The sequence below is a fragment of the Schistocerca cancellata genome, chromosome 5 (genome assembly GCF_023864275.1).
Source record: "Schistocerca cancellata isolate TAMUIC-IGC-003103 chromosome 5, iqSchCanc2.1, whole genome shotgun sequence".
NCBI classification, from domain to species: Eukaryota; Metazoa; Arthropoda; class Insecta; order Orthoptera; family Acrididae; genus Schistocerca; species Schistocerca cancellata.
Window position 1 is genome coordinate 669,262,302 of NC_064630.1, and position 13,867 is coordinate 669,276,168.

The 13,867-nt window shown below is 41.8% G+C and overlaps 1 protein-coding gene across 2 annotated transcripts in view; it reads right to left on the reverse strand.

Moving 5' to 3' along the window:
- The window catches only part of LOC126187732 (uncharacterized), a 69,910-nt gene that overhangs the window by 2,085 nt on the left and 53,958 nt on the right, over positions 1-13,867 (reverse strand). The gene's annotated exons all lie outside the window — the stretch shown is intronic.

Genomic DNA, 13,867 nt, shown 5'->3' on the forward strand with positions numbered 1-13,867 from the left:
AACCTCGTACTGCATCCATTTCTAAAAATATAAACCAAAAGACTGATGCTGCATGTATTGCATTAACACATGTGACATGATTTCTGACCTTTCTCCATGTGTTGATGTCTTTTATTGAAGTAAATAACTAACCCCAAAACAAATTACAAAATACCAACTACATACTAATCTATAGCTACCACGTTGCGTTAGTTAAGAATGTGAGCGATTGGTAACTTGAAAAAGTAACAAATATCATATGTTATTCAATAATTATTACAATAATTTATGATTTTTCTTTATTTTTGTAAAGGGATATGAAGAACCATCAAACCACACCAGCCAGAAAAGAATTAGTACATTGGGAAGGAAACGGACACGACGAAACTCAGTGGTAAGGGAACTCGAAGTGCGGTGTCAGCTGTTCAGAGGGAAACTGCTGGTATTAAACCGTTCATTTTTCAGAAATCCACAGAAGGACACCCTGATCAGTGAGTGCCAAGACTCTAGTGTGACTACTGGCACAAGACGACTGCTGTGATTAGCCAAGATTATGGCTCTAGAAGGAGCAACCTGCTCGGTTCAAGACTGGCACAAGACATTTACCGTTCGCATATCTCTCGTTACGGTGCTGCAGTGCTGTTTTCTGATCTCTCGTGACTAACTCTTCTCTCCATTTCACCATCTACAGACCTGATCTCTAGAACTAAGCATAGTCCCATCGCCATAGATGATGTAACAGTGATTCAATCCTGACCTTAAACTTCAACACTCCGTCGTTTTTCTTGACAGAGGCTTTGCAAAGGATTCTGGGGATTTTTGTAACGTTCCATTGGTCCTGCTTTGCAATAAAATGCTTCTAAGAAGACATAGGTTTGAAAAATCGTAAATTAATGATACTAAAAGTTAAGCATTGTTCTGGAAACCATTGTAATAGTGTATCTGGCGAGTCTGCAAGTGCACATTGGCATGAAAGGTAGCAACAGCAACAGGCGTTCGCGCATTGTACAGGGCTATTGCAATTAAACTTTCGCTACTTGAAACCGACGGAAAACTATGTACCGTACGGATCCTCAACATTGTATGGATGATGCTCAAACTGTGCGCTGCAAGATTTACTCTGCTAGTAGTGTCAGTGGCATGACTTTCCGTTAGGCGCCGGTAGTGGTATGGCGACGTGGGACTTTCACAAGCATCAGTGGTCATTACAGTTGCAGACAGTCAACATGGGTCTGGACGAGGTAAGGCTGTTTTATCAAAACAACAGCTACAATATTGCTGCTCCTCACGAGTATCGATGCGTTCAGGGAATACGAGGTCGAAGAACACGATTAGGAAATTCGAATTAATTGGCAATTTGGGAACTGCTCGTAAGAGAGACATACAATCAGTTGCGCCACAAACAACGGAAGAATTTACTGTTGCCGAGACTGAGAATTTTGGACGCAATATGCGATCTTCAAGTAGTGCACGAGCTGGGTAACGACAGCTGAATATTTCATGGTCCATTGTTCGGAAGGTGCTGCGAACATTGTGAAGTGGTAGCAGTAGAAACTTTACACTGCTGACCAACTTTTGCCAAGTGACTCAGACATTCGAGTACGCTTGACTCTCGCATTTATTGCAAGATTTGAAGTTGATGACATATGGCCTTGGAACGCGTTGTGGAACAATGATGCACACTGTACGCTCAGTGCATCAGTGAACACTCAAAAGGCCGGCCGGAGTGGCCGAGCGGTTCTAGGCGCTTCAGTCTGGAACCGCGCGACCGCTACGGTCGCAGGTTCGAAACCTGCCTCGGGCATGGATGTGTGTGATGTCCTTAGGTTAGTTATGTTTAAGTAGTTCTAAGTTCTAGGGGACTCATAACCTCCGCTGTTAAGTCTCATAGTGCTCAGAGCCATTTGAACACTCAGAGTTGTTGCATCTGGTGATTTTCAACGCCAACGAACTTTCATTATGTTCCCCTCCGTAGCGAATGCGTCACTGTGTGTTGCAGCTTCACGAGAGAGTCCATTGTGGGTCCAGTTTTCTTTGAGAAACTCGGACGCTCGAGGACAACGGGCGTGCAGCGTGAACGGCCCACGTTCCTGTGATCAGTTTCGCCAAAATGTGATCCGCGGCTTTCAGGAGATAGGTGCTTTGGACACTACTGTTTTAATGCACGATGGAGCTTGTGATATTCGCTATTTTTGACTTCATTAAAACAGCAAATACGAGTAGTTAATACTTTCAGCCAGAAGGCAAATACTTGTTTATAAATAATGATTAATGTATAATGAGGCGTTGCATGGCGACGGTGGAATTTTCTAAATAATGTAATTCGTCGTCTTTGGGCGGCAATATAAACTGAAAAATACGGATAGATATGCGATCCTTCACTATTTTGTTCGCTGGAGAACAAATGAAGCCTTGAGCGCTAAAGACTTGTACTATTTTTCTCGAGTAAGACGGACGCAGATTTGTGGTAGTCTGATCTAATTTTTACTAAATGTATATAAACGTGTTATGTCTAAGTTTGAGTGAAGTGTAAAGAACTGTTATAACTTACCGTGACGACGCACGAGTGACTCAAAGAAGACAATGGCTATATAAAAGAGCGCTCAATGGACATGATACGGACATAAAAATCTACCGTCATTGTAGTATTAAGCTTAAGGTACGATATATGTTTTAGTTGTAATAAATATTTGTTCTGGGAATACTGAATCATTTAGCAGTGCTCATTTCTATTATCTCCTCAGTATTATTTTCATTTTAATTATGCATTTTGCTACTATTACAGACACCAAGATCAGCAGTCCAATGTGCGTGTTACATTGATAAAAAGAAAACTGTTTTATCGTCTTCTTGCATCAGCTTTAATATTGAATTTCCCTTTTGTGTGATGTTACAGTTGTTTTTGCGCCCTTAAGAACTTTCTGGTCCCTTAGGAAATTGTTTTGTCATAACAATAACTTCACAACCGGGTATGATCGTATCTACGATCATGAAGTAATTAGAAAGATGATAATGCGATTTCTTAATCAATAGCACGCTAGTTGTGACTGCCTCAAGCCACGCGAAACTGCAAGTAAAAACTAATCACATCTCATAATGCAATATTTTATGACAATGGTCAATCCATGATTCTTACGCCAATTGTGATTGATAAAACAGTAAGCTAAATCTCAGTTTCCAACTTTCCACTGAATAACAACAGCACTTTTATTTTGTAACATCACAAGCTCCACGTCACATTGTTCGTGAGGTCAGCTAGTCCGTAACACTTTTCGAGAAAACCGAATTAATTGCCGATCGTTAAAAACTGAGTGTCCACCAAGATCACTAGATTTGATCCTGTGTGATTTCTTGCTGTGGGGTTACTTGAAGAACGGGTTTTATGAACGGGACACATACACTTGTTGGAGGCTGACGATGAGCATAGCAGCTGAGGTAGCCAACATACCAAATGAGACGTTTCGGGCAGCAGAAGAGTAGTTTCTGGTGAGGTTCCAGGCTGTCGTGGATGCATATGGTCATCACACTCAGCAACGTTTGTATCTTGGAACGTAAACACGGTATGCAACAAAAGCTACAGTCTCACGTGGAAATTCAAACGTGTTTCTTTCTTCTGTTTATTCGTCATTGCTTTTCCGAATGTCCTCACGAATGTTGCCACGAAGTTTCGTCGTCTTACGGTCACTCATTTTTGAGGGGCTGTCTCTAGCAGTGATAGTTTAATTATAACTACCCTGTATATGATACTGTCGATAAATGCTATGAAGCAGATAAAGTGAAAAGTTTAATGCTGTTGTATCAGTTAATAGTTGTGTCACTCAAAAAGCAGTTTTGTGGGTCAGGATAACAACAACTCGTTGTCACTGTTATCAGTACGAATCTATTCGTTCACGACCAATCACATCAAATCCTAAAACGACAACAGACTTCATCAGATAGGCAGATGATACGCCTGGAACTAGTGGGATATGGAACAGATTGTAATGGGTCAAAAGTATTGCTAGGTGATACTGCTGTTGTCCCAAAATTTTGTGGGGGGATCAAATTCAGGTTTCAGTTTTAGGTCTACCTCTACAAGTAAATCCGAGTGTCTCGAAAGAGCTCCTAGAGATCAACTCCGGCACGTTCAAATTAAAGCATCAGACAGACTCTAACGTGTACCTGAGTCTGCGTCACAGACACAAATTTCACTCTTAATTAAAAGCTGCAAAACAAGTAAATGTTGGGAACGCGGATTGTCCCATGTGGTGAGCGAGCAGATTTACAGGCACTGTTTACTTAAAACCGTTCCATTGCAGGTACTTCGCCATTGTTCCATGGTACTGCTGTTTAAAAAAAGGAAAGGAAATCCCGAGTTTAGTCCCATGAGATAGTTGGCCGACCGCCGTGCCATCCTTAATCATCGGATGCGGTATGGAGGAGCAAGAGGCCAACACACCGCACTCGCGGTTGACATTTCGACCATGGAGACGCTCTCTCAATCACTCTCAATCGCTCCTTAGTATGCATCACGAGGGTGAATTCAGCCCGGTAACTCCTCGCACCAAGAATACCTTACAGTACCAGGAAACGAACCTGGCCCCTCTTCAGGAACATTTGTCGCGTTGAGCACTCGGCTAAGTAGGTGGACGTGCATATTTCATTGAAACGGAATTACATACGAGGGCGTGCTGAAAAGTAATGTCTCCGAATTTTTCGTTCTGTTCTCAAAATCGGTTGAAGTACTTCAATTTTCCCGCAACCCTCTGCCGCTAGAGGACTCTGAATTGCAGCAAGTGACATGGTGGTGTGTAAGATAAATGTGTCGGTGTGTGAGAAACGGCGTGCTGTAATCGACTTTCTAACTGCAGGAAGCGTTCTTCCACACATGAGGCACGCTTTCCTTCAGCCCGACAATGCCAGACCACACACTAGCGCTGCGACATTTGCAGCAACGCAACGCCTTGGCTTCTCTCTCATAAATCATCCTTCTTATACTCCCGACATTCCCCATCCTGTTTTCATCTGTTACCAGAAACTTAAAAAACACCTTCGAAATCTTCACTTTGATAGCGGTGAACCGATGCAAGCAAAGATGATGTTGTGGCATCATCAACAAACCCAAACATCCAACAGTGGCACTATCAACAAACTGGTCTCTCGGTAGGAGAAATATGTTCGTCGCCAGATGAATATGTTGAGAAATAGATATGTAGACATGAAGGGTAAAGATGTAGAAAGGAAACGAATTTCTTTTTATTTCAAAACCTCTATGAGTTCTCACATAAAAAATTCGGAGACATTACTCTTCTGCACGATTTTTTATTACAGGGCCAAAATCATCCGATAATCGCTCGGGAAGAGTCCCATTAACTGTCTACACATTTCAGCGTGGAGTAGTATGTGAATCATGTATGGAACAGAGGGAGGGCTACGGGGCTGGGTGACAAGGATGGAAGGTTGTGGTTATCGCCTCGTCGAGGTCAAGATCTTTAGAAACGGAAAAGAAGCCTCGTTGGCAAAGACCAGGAAAGAAAATTACCTGTAGAATATTTTTTTTTATTTTACAACTGTGATCACAAATTTGTTGCGTCCTCAGATTACCGGTTTCGGTCAGAAACGGCCATCTTCAGAACTGTTTTAAAAACAGACCGAAACCGGTAATCTGAGGACCTAACAAGATTGTGATCACGTTGTTGTGATTGTGGTCTTCAGTCCAAAGACTGGTCTGATGCATCTCTCCATGATATTCTGTCCTGTGGAAGCCTCTTCATCTCCGAATAACTAGTCCAATCTAGATCCTTCTGAATCTGCTTAGTGTATTCATCTCTTGGTCTCCCTCTACGATTTTTACCCTCCACGCTTCCTTTCAATACTAAATTGGTGATACCATGATGCCTCAGAACGTCTCGTACCAACCGATCCCTTCTTCTAGTCACGTTGTGCCATAAATTCCTCTTCTCCCCAATTCTACTCACTACCTCCTCATTAGTTACGTGATGTAGCCATCTAATCTTCAGCATTCTCCTGTAGCACCGTATTTCGAAAACTTCTATTCTCTTCTTGTCTAAACTAGTTATCGTCCATGTTTCACTTCAATACATGGCCACACTCCATACAAATACTTTCAGAAACTACTTCCTGTCACTTTAATCTATACTCGATGTTAACAAATTTCTCTTCTTCAGAAATCCTCCCTACTTCGACAACCATCAGTTACTTTGTTTCTCAAATAGCAAAACTATTCTACTACTTTAAGTGTCTCATTTCCTAATTCTCTCAGCATCTCCTGATTTAATTCGACTACATTCCATTACTCTCGTTTTGCTTTTGTTGATGTTCATGTTATATCCTCCTTTCAAGACACTGTCCATTCCGATCAGCAGCTCTCCCAGGTCCTTTGCTGTCTGTGACAGAATTACAATGTCTTTGGCAAATATCAAAGTGTTTATTTCTTCTCCATGGACTTTCATTCCTACTCCAAATTTTTCTTTTGTTTACTTTACTGCTTGCTCAGTATACAGATTAAAGAACATCAGGAATAAGCTACAAACCCCTTCTCAACAGCTGCTTCCCTTTCGTGCCCCTCGACTCTTATGACTGCCATCTGGTTTCTGTACATATTGTGAATGCCTTTCGCTACCTGTATTTTACACATTCCACCTTCAGAGTTTGAATGAAAATGATCAAAGATGTGAAATAAAGGGAAATGTATTCTACACTTTCTGGATCACTGTTCCATACGCGACCATGTTGCAGTTTGTGAAAATTACCTGTGTCCTTATGAAAGGATGCTGCCAGCATGAAGTTCCCTCTTACCTAACGGCGAACACCGTAAGACCCTGAATAAGTCCCTAGCAGTGGGGCCCAAACGTCGACTGTGTAGAAGAAACTGTACGTGAACGTGACGGGACCTAACAGTCTGGAAGATTTAGCTTCAAAATGATATTTAATCTTTAAATTATTTCCTTGCTTTTTTCACTTTTCCAGAAAACAAACAAAAACATAGTGAGCTAATATTGCGCAAGTAAGAATAAACTAACGTGTTCAGCGTTTGATCACATGAAACGACTTATGGGAAGTACGTGTTCATTTTCAGTTCTGTCGGAACATATATTCCCATATACTTCCAATAATAAATCAATTCATTCGATCCTTCTTGGCCGGCCGGTGTGGCCGTGCGATTCTAGGCGCTTCAGCCAGCAACCGCGTGACCACTACGGTCACAGGTTCGAATCCTGCCTCGGGCATGGATGTTTGTGATGTCCTTGGGTTAGTTAGGTTTAAGTAGTTCTAAGTTCTAGGGGACTGATGCCCACAGATGTTAAGTCCCATAGTGCTCAGAGCCATTCGAACCATTTGGTAAAAGTGGTCCGCAATAAATTTGACGTAGATCATAGCTGCCATGGTGTCTACTAACATAAGCCCCGTGGAAGCTCAGATGCCCCAACCAGAGTCCCTCCGATGTGCAGTACGTGTCTAGAGCAACCGCACGCTTCAATGACAGCTTTTCAGGAACGACCATCAGCAAGAAAATAGATTCGTTCAACCAGGCGACACGTTTCCATTGATCCGCAGTCCAATCTCAATCACTTCATGTCCACTGAAATAATAACTGGCGATGTCCTTGGGTCGTCTATTGTGGAAGCCTATGTTCATCAATGTGCGCTGAACGGTTTGCTCCGAGACTACGATGCGTCATGGAGCGGGTTATGCCTCCGCTCTCCACATTCTGTGACGAGGCGTGGACGCCGCACACCTTGTCGTCTAAACGTCGTTTCACCGTCTTTCAGTCACTTCCACAAAAGCTCGTGAAAACGGAACGCGCGCAGCCGATCGCCTACACCGTTTTTGAAATTTTCGTTCACAGGTATCAAGCTGTAACAAAGGGCCTTTTGGCGAAGTTCCTTCCGTCATTCTATCATCGCTAGAACGAATCTCACTTACCTCTGCTCCGCTTCTAAGCTTTCCTACCCGTATCATTTCGTAAGTAGGCTGCTGAGGTTTTTATGTTGGTAACTCCACGTAGCGCTCTGTATGAAAATCACTGACTGTGCTGTGTGCAGTCTATGGCTGGTTGGCATTGTTGGAATATTCTCTATTGTAGTGTTGGGCAGTTGGATGTGAACAGCGAGTAGCGTTGTGCAGTTGGAGGTGAGCCGCCAGCAGTCGTGGATGTGGGAAGAGAGATGGCAGAATTTTGAGAGCGGACGATCTGGACGTGTGTCCGCCAGAAAAAGGGAATTTGTAAGACTGGATGTCATGAACTGATATGATTATTAAGGTGAATACATTGTTCTCTCTCAAAATCTTTCATTTGCTGACTATGACTATCAGTAGTTAGTGCCTTCCGTAGTTAGAATCTTTTATTTAGCTGGCAGTATTGGTGCTCGCTGTATTGCAGTAGTTCGAGTAACGAAGATTTTTGTGAGGTAAGTGATTCATGAAAGGTGTAGGTTATTGCTAGTCAGGGCCATTATTTTGTAGGGATTATTGAAAGTCAGATTGCGTTGCGCTAAAAATATTGTGTGTTAGTTTATTGATGATCAGACTAAGTAAAGAGAGAAATATCTGAGCAAGTTCAGTTTTAAAAGTCAAATAACGTAAGAGGTTTACCGGCACAGTAATTAATAATTTTCCAAAGGGGACGTTTCAATTTGCTCGCATCACCAGCTGGAGACATTTTGTCTCGCAGTGGGCAGTGGTCAAACTGTTTCCGCTCGTCATCGCATAATTAGAACACAAAACCAGTACGAAACGTGTGTCTAATTAGAACCAGCAACAAATCAGTAGCTTACATGACCTCAAGTAATCGCCACATGGCCTGACTACAATGCCGTCAATAAAAGCTTTAAGAAATTGAGATTTGTCAGGTCCTAAATAAATTATAATAATAACCTACTGCAACAAGACTTATGAAAATAGTTGACAATACACTCTCGCCCTCTGTGATCAACATCGCAATGAAATTTCGCTGTTGAATATTTTTTATTTCTTTTTGATGCCTGTACACGACGCACGGTTTCGAGAGATAGAAGATAAGTATGTGGGTCGCGATTAAACGATTTACAGTTCTGTTATCGGACTGTGTCCTTAGACGTCTTGTACGACTTACAGTAAGCAGCGAACATTTAGTACCAAGAAAGAACCTGAAAACGGATATTACAATTACTCGTGTTCCACAAAGAAGAGTGAAAAGCTGGAAATAGAGAGTGAGTTAAATATTTAAGATACATAAAACACGTTTGGAGAACTGCAACAGTGTGCTGCCACTATTTACTTTTTCATGAAACTTTTGAAATGGAAGATGTTTCCTATGCTTCAGTGGAAATAAGACCCAAGCATTAACAAACTGCTTCTCCTATTAACTATAGTAGACTTGTATCTTAACCGAATAGACTTAGGAATGTGCAATGTTCATGTACGACATATTAAACTTTCAGAACTTTAATTATTAAACTGAGACTTATTTTTGTTTTTGTTTTTTTTTTGTTTTTTTTTTTTTTTTTCTTTCTCTCTGAGTATAGCTAACGTAGGAAATTCAGCACATGTCCTATTTCCTACATACCGATACCACCAACACGTACAGTTACCTGTACGGAACAGTGATGAAGTCACTAGACGTGCATCTGGGAACAGGTCAGTATAAATTTCCGTACAAACTTGTTGATCCATGTGGAGAATAGTTTTCTCAAATCGTTTGAGGTGATAGGTGGGATCCTTCCTTCGAAAAACATCGTCCGATTTTCTTACCCATCCTCTCCAGCCCAAACAAATGCTCCATCTCTCATAGCTATGTCATCTGTGCATTGTGAAAAATTACGAATAATAATGTAATCACTTCGTAGCACCTAACTGATAAAAATATTAGATTAATTAGCCTTATACTGCCCGCCTTCACTTGCAAAAATTTTTTTTTAATACAACTGTTCCTCCAACCCGTTTTATCATAAAAATAATATATATATATATATATATACTAATGGCCATTACATTGCTACACCACGAAGACACGAAGATGACGTGCTACAGACGCGAAATTTAACTGACAGGACGAAGATGCTGTGATATACAAATGATTAGTTTTTCAGAGCATTCACACAAGGTTGGTGCCGGTGGCGACACCTACAACGTGCTGACGTGAGGTTTCTCATACACAAACAGCAGTTGACCGGGGTTGCCTGGTGAAACGTTGTCGTGATGCCTCGTTTAAGGAGGAGAAATGCGTACCATCACGTTTCCGATTTTGATAAAGGTCGGATTGTAGCCTATCGCGATTGCGGTTTATCGTATCGCGACATTGCTGCTCGCGTTGGTCGAGATCCAATGACTGTTAGCAGAATACAGAATCGGTAGGTTTAGGTGGGTAATACGGAACGCCGTGCTGGAACCCAACGGCCTCGTATCACTAGTAGTCGAGATGACAGGCATCCTATCCGCATGGCTATAACGGATCGTGCAGCCACGTCTCGATCCCTGAGTCAACAGATGGGGACGTCTGCAAGACAACAACCGTCTGCACGAACAGTTTGAGGGGTTGTTCGACCGCCTATAATAGTCACAGATTTGAGACATATGTCTGTTAATCCCGTCAAGATGTTGAAGATCAGCATGATTTTATGAAGAAACTGAAATTCCAGCCGTATCTACCAACTTTTTTTGAATTTTTTTCCTTTATTACTATTCATTTACAGTCTGTTAAGTAACAGCGTAGTAGGGTTAATCTGTAGAAAAATGTATTTGTAAATAAAGTAAAACATATAAATGCATCATATAAGAACAAAAGAAAAATGCACTTACAAGTAATAATACTTTCCGTCACCTACACCGTCGACAATTGCTTTGCATGGCAGAGGAATGCTTGAAACCAAGCTTTCCACGTATGCACGTGGAAGAGACCTCCAAATGAGTCGTATTTGCGTTAACAGCTGTTTCAAAGTGAATTTCGCTTGACGCAGTGTTAAGAATGGGTTTCCCGAAAAAAGATTAGTAACAATTATTTCCCCCTTTGGAGTCACTTTACCGACTGAGAGACGTTTTCAGAGTCATCCACGTTTTTAACCAATTCGTAGCATGTTACCCATTTTTGTAAAAATAGCTGAATTCCCCATATACTTGGACGCCACCGCATTACTCATTTTCGGACCTTTGGGATGTCTACAGAAAAACATAGCGACGCATAAGCTGCACTCACGTCTCTTCTTGTGTGTTTCAATCAAGAATGAAAACAAATTAATGGTTTATGGACATTGCATGGAGGACAAAGACTCCCTCTATCGAGCTCTGAAAGAACTGATGTGATATCTTGCAGTATCTAATTCCAACCATGATCTTACATAACGGACTATACATCCAGACTGTAAGAAAAACACTAATTTTCAATTACTGCAGCAAAATTTTTTGAGCTGTTTCAAATTTTACTCCGATGAGGATTTGTGACCGTTGTACCCATGATAATTAATCTGACATGACAAAAAGTGCTATTATGGTAATTAACACTTACAAACAATCAAGAAAATAAGACTGGATCTGCAACATATACCAGCCTTCAAAACTCAGGCATTTGTGATAAAAGGAGGTGACTGGAGTAGGAAAACGCATCCACAGCCCGGACGTGGTCGCTTTATGTTCCTTGCTACACACGACATACTGTGGACGTTCTTTTATGCTAGGCGCACAGATGATGTTACTATGCAGTTAAAACGTGGTTCCCAAAAGAGAACTATAGCAGTTACGCACTTCGTAAAACAAATCTCCAAATATCCTGGTGAACGAATCAATTATGATGACTCGCCACGCCAGATTGAATGCTGCATGGTTGCGCTGCAGGCACGTGACGTGGTAGGGAATGTAAACCAGCGATGCAGATACGAATTGGGTATTATTCTGGACGGGCGGCGATCTTCAATGCCTGTGCTTGTGTGGGTACAACTATTTCGGAGTCCATTGTTCAGAGCGCATTACTGAACATGAAGCTCTGCACTTGAGACTGCAGACATTGGACAGTTAATCATGGAAACCTGTCGCCCGGTTGGATAAATTATGTTTCTGGTGTATGCGCGGCCCATGGTCCTGTCAGGTTACACCGACATCCTGGCCAACAGGTGGTCGAATCATCCACTGCGCCACGGACGCGGGTTGGTGGGTGCAATATTAACCTGTGGAGAACTGAACTGAATAAAAGACTGGAGGATAAGATTGAAGGAAAGGTACGAGAGAAACAAGTACGTTTTATAGTTGGGCGATCTTGTATGGATATTTTTAGCCTTACACAAACAAGTGAGAAGGTTTGTTTTAAGTACCACGAGGTACACCTAATATTTGTGGAATTAGAAAAAGCGTGTGATTCCTTTCACCTCAACGGACTATGAGAAGCGATGGAGTATAAGCATAACAGGTATCCTGAATTCAAAGAATCTCCAATTGTAAGCAGCAGTTAAAGTAGGGGGAAAGTTGAGTGAGATATTCCAAACATAGAAAGAACTTAGACAGGGCTGCAGGTCACTGACCCTGTTCAAACTATATATGCTTTGTATATTGGAACTGTGGAATTAGTCAAGAGTGGTGCTATCTACTCATTATTATTTGCCGATGATCGGGTACTGACGGCACAAAGTAGAGAAGATGTCAAATTTATGATAAAGAAGTTAATGGAAGCATCTGAAAGAGGCGGGCTTAGGATAAATATGAGCAAAACAGAATATCTAGAAGTGGGAGGAGATGGAAGGTATGTAATACTGCCTCGCGGAACTATTGAAGCAGTAAAACAGTTTAAATACTTAGGGAAATTATCCATTCACCGGGAAGCTGTGAAGCAGATGTAGAACGCAGGATACAGCAAGCAAGAGGAGCAATTAAAATACTAAATGGAGTTCTGTGTAGGTGGGCAATATCAAAAGAATCAAAGAAGAAGATTCTGAAAACAGTATTGGAACGTATACTAACATAGGTGCAGAACAATGGATCCTGTAGGAGCGGCAGAGAAGCAGAATATAGGTAGCAGAGATGGATGGTATATGGAGAGGAGCCAGGATTTACATGACAGAGCAGAGAAAAGGAAATTAGGGAGATAATGGATACGGAGCAACCAGTCGTGCAAAAGATTCAGAATAGAGTTCTTCAGTGCCCAGGTACGGAGAATGGAGCAAGGACGATGGATAAAAGCAACCCTGGAATCATCGCTACCAGGAAGCAAGACGCGCCGACGACCGAGATTAACAAGCAGAGAGAGAGTAAAGGGAAACCGCGCTCATGAATGCTGGTGAATAGGAATACATGACAATTTTTGAAGAGTGGAGAAGCCAGTAAAGAGTATAAGTAGTAAGATAACATTCACCTGGATTCCACTGAACCTCTAGTAATAATCGAAGATACATTGACACACGTGAACTACTTGAACATAACTGCGGACGCCCTGCGTCCTCACGCCTGATGTCTTCTCCCACGTCGACTGCATCTTCCAATAGTATAACTTTTTCACAAGGCCAGAAGTGTGCTACAGTGATTCGAGACGCACGTTGGTCTCTTGGCGACCAGATTCGCATGATATTAAATACAATTTTGACCCTATCGGACACTACACCCGAGCCCACAGGCCACCATCCCACAATTTACTAAATTTGCGCGAAATTAGCGTGAACATGGGATGCCACATTTCTCAGCTAACCTACCTACGACTTTCTAAATACATGCCACTCTGAACCGCTACTGTCTAGATGTGGAACGGTACGCTATTAACGTGGTGGTAATAAAGTTTTGACCTCTCAGTGTAATTCTTAAAAACATCATCCATAATACTGAGATTTAACAAAGATGTGTTTCCCTCATGGACAATGATATCGGTCTGGACTGGACGGCCTCCATAGATTTTTAACCTACTCGACTGGCACAGTTAGTACTTGTTCCAGGT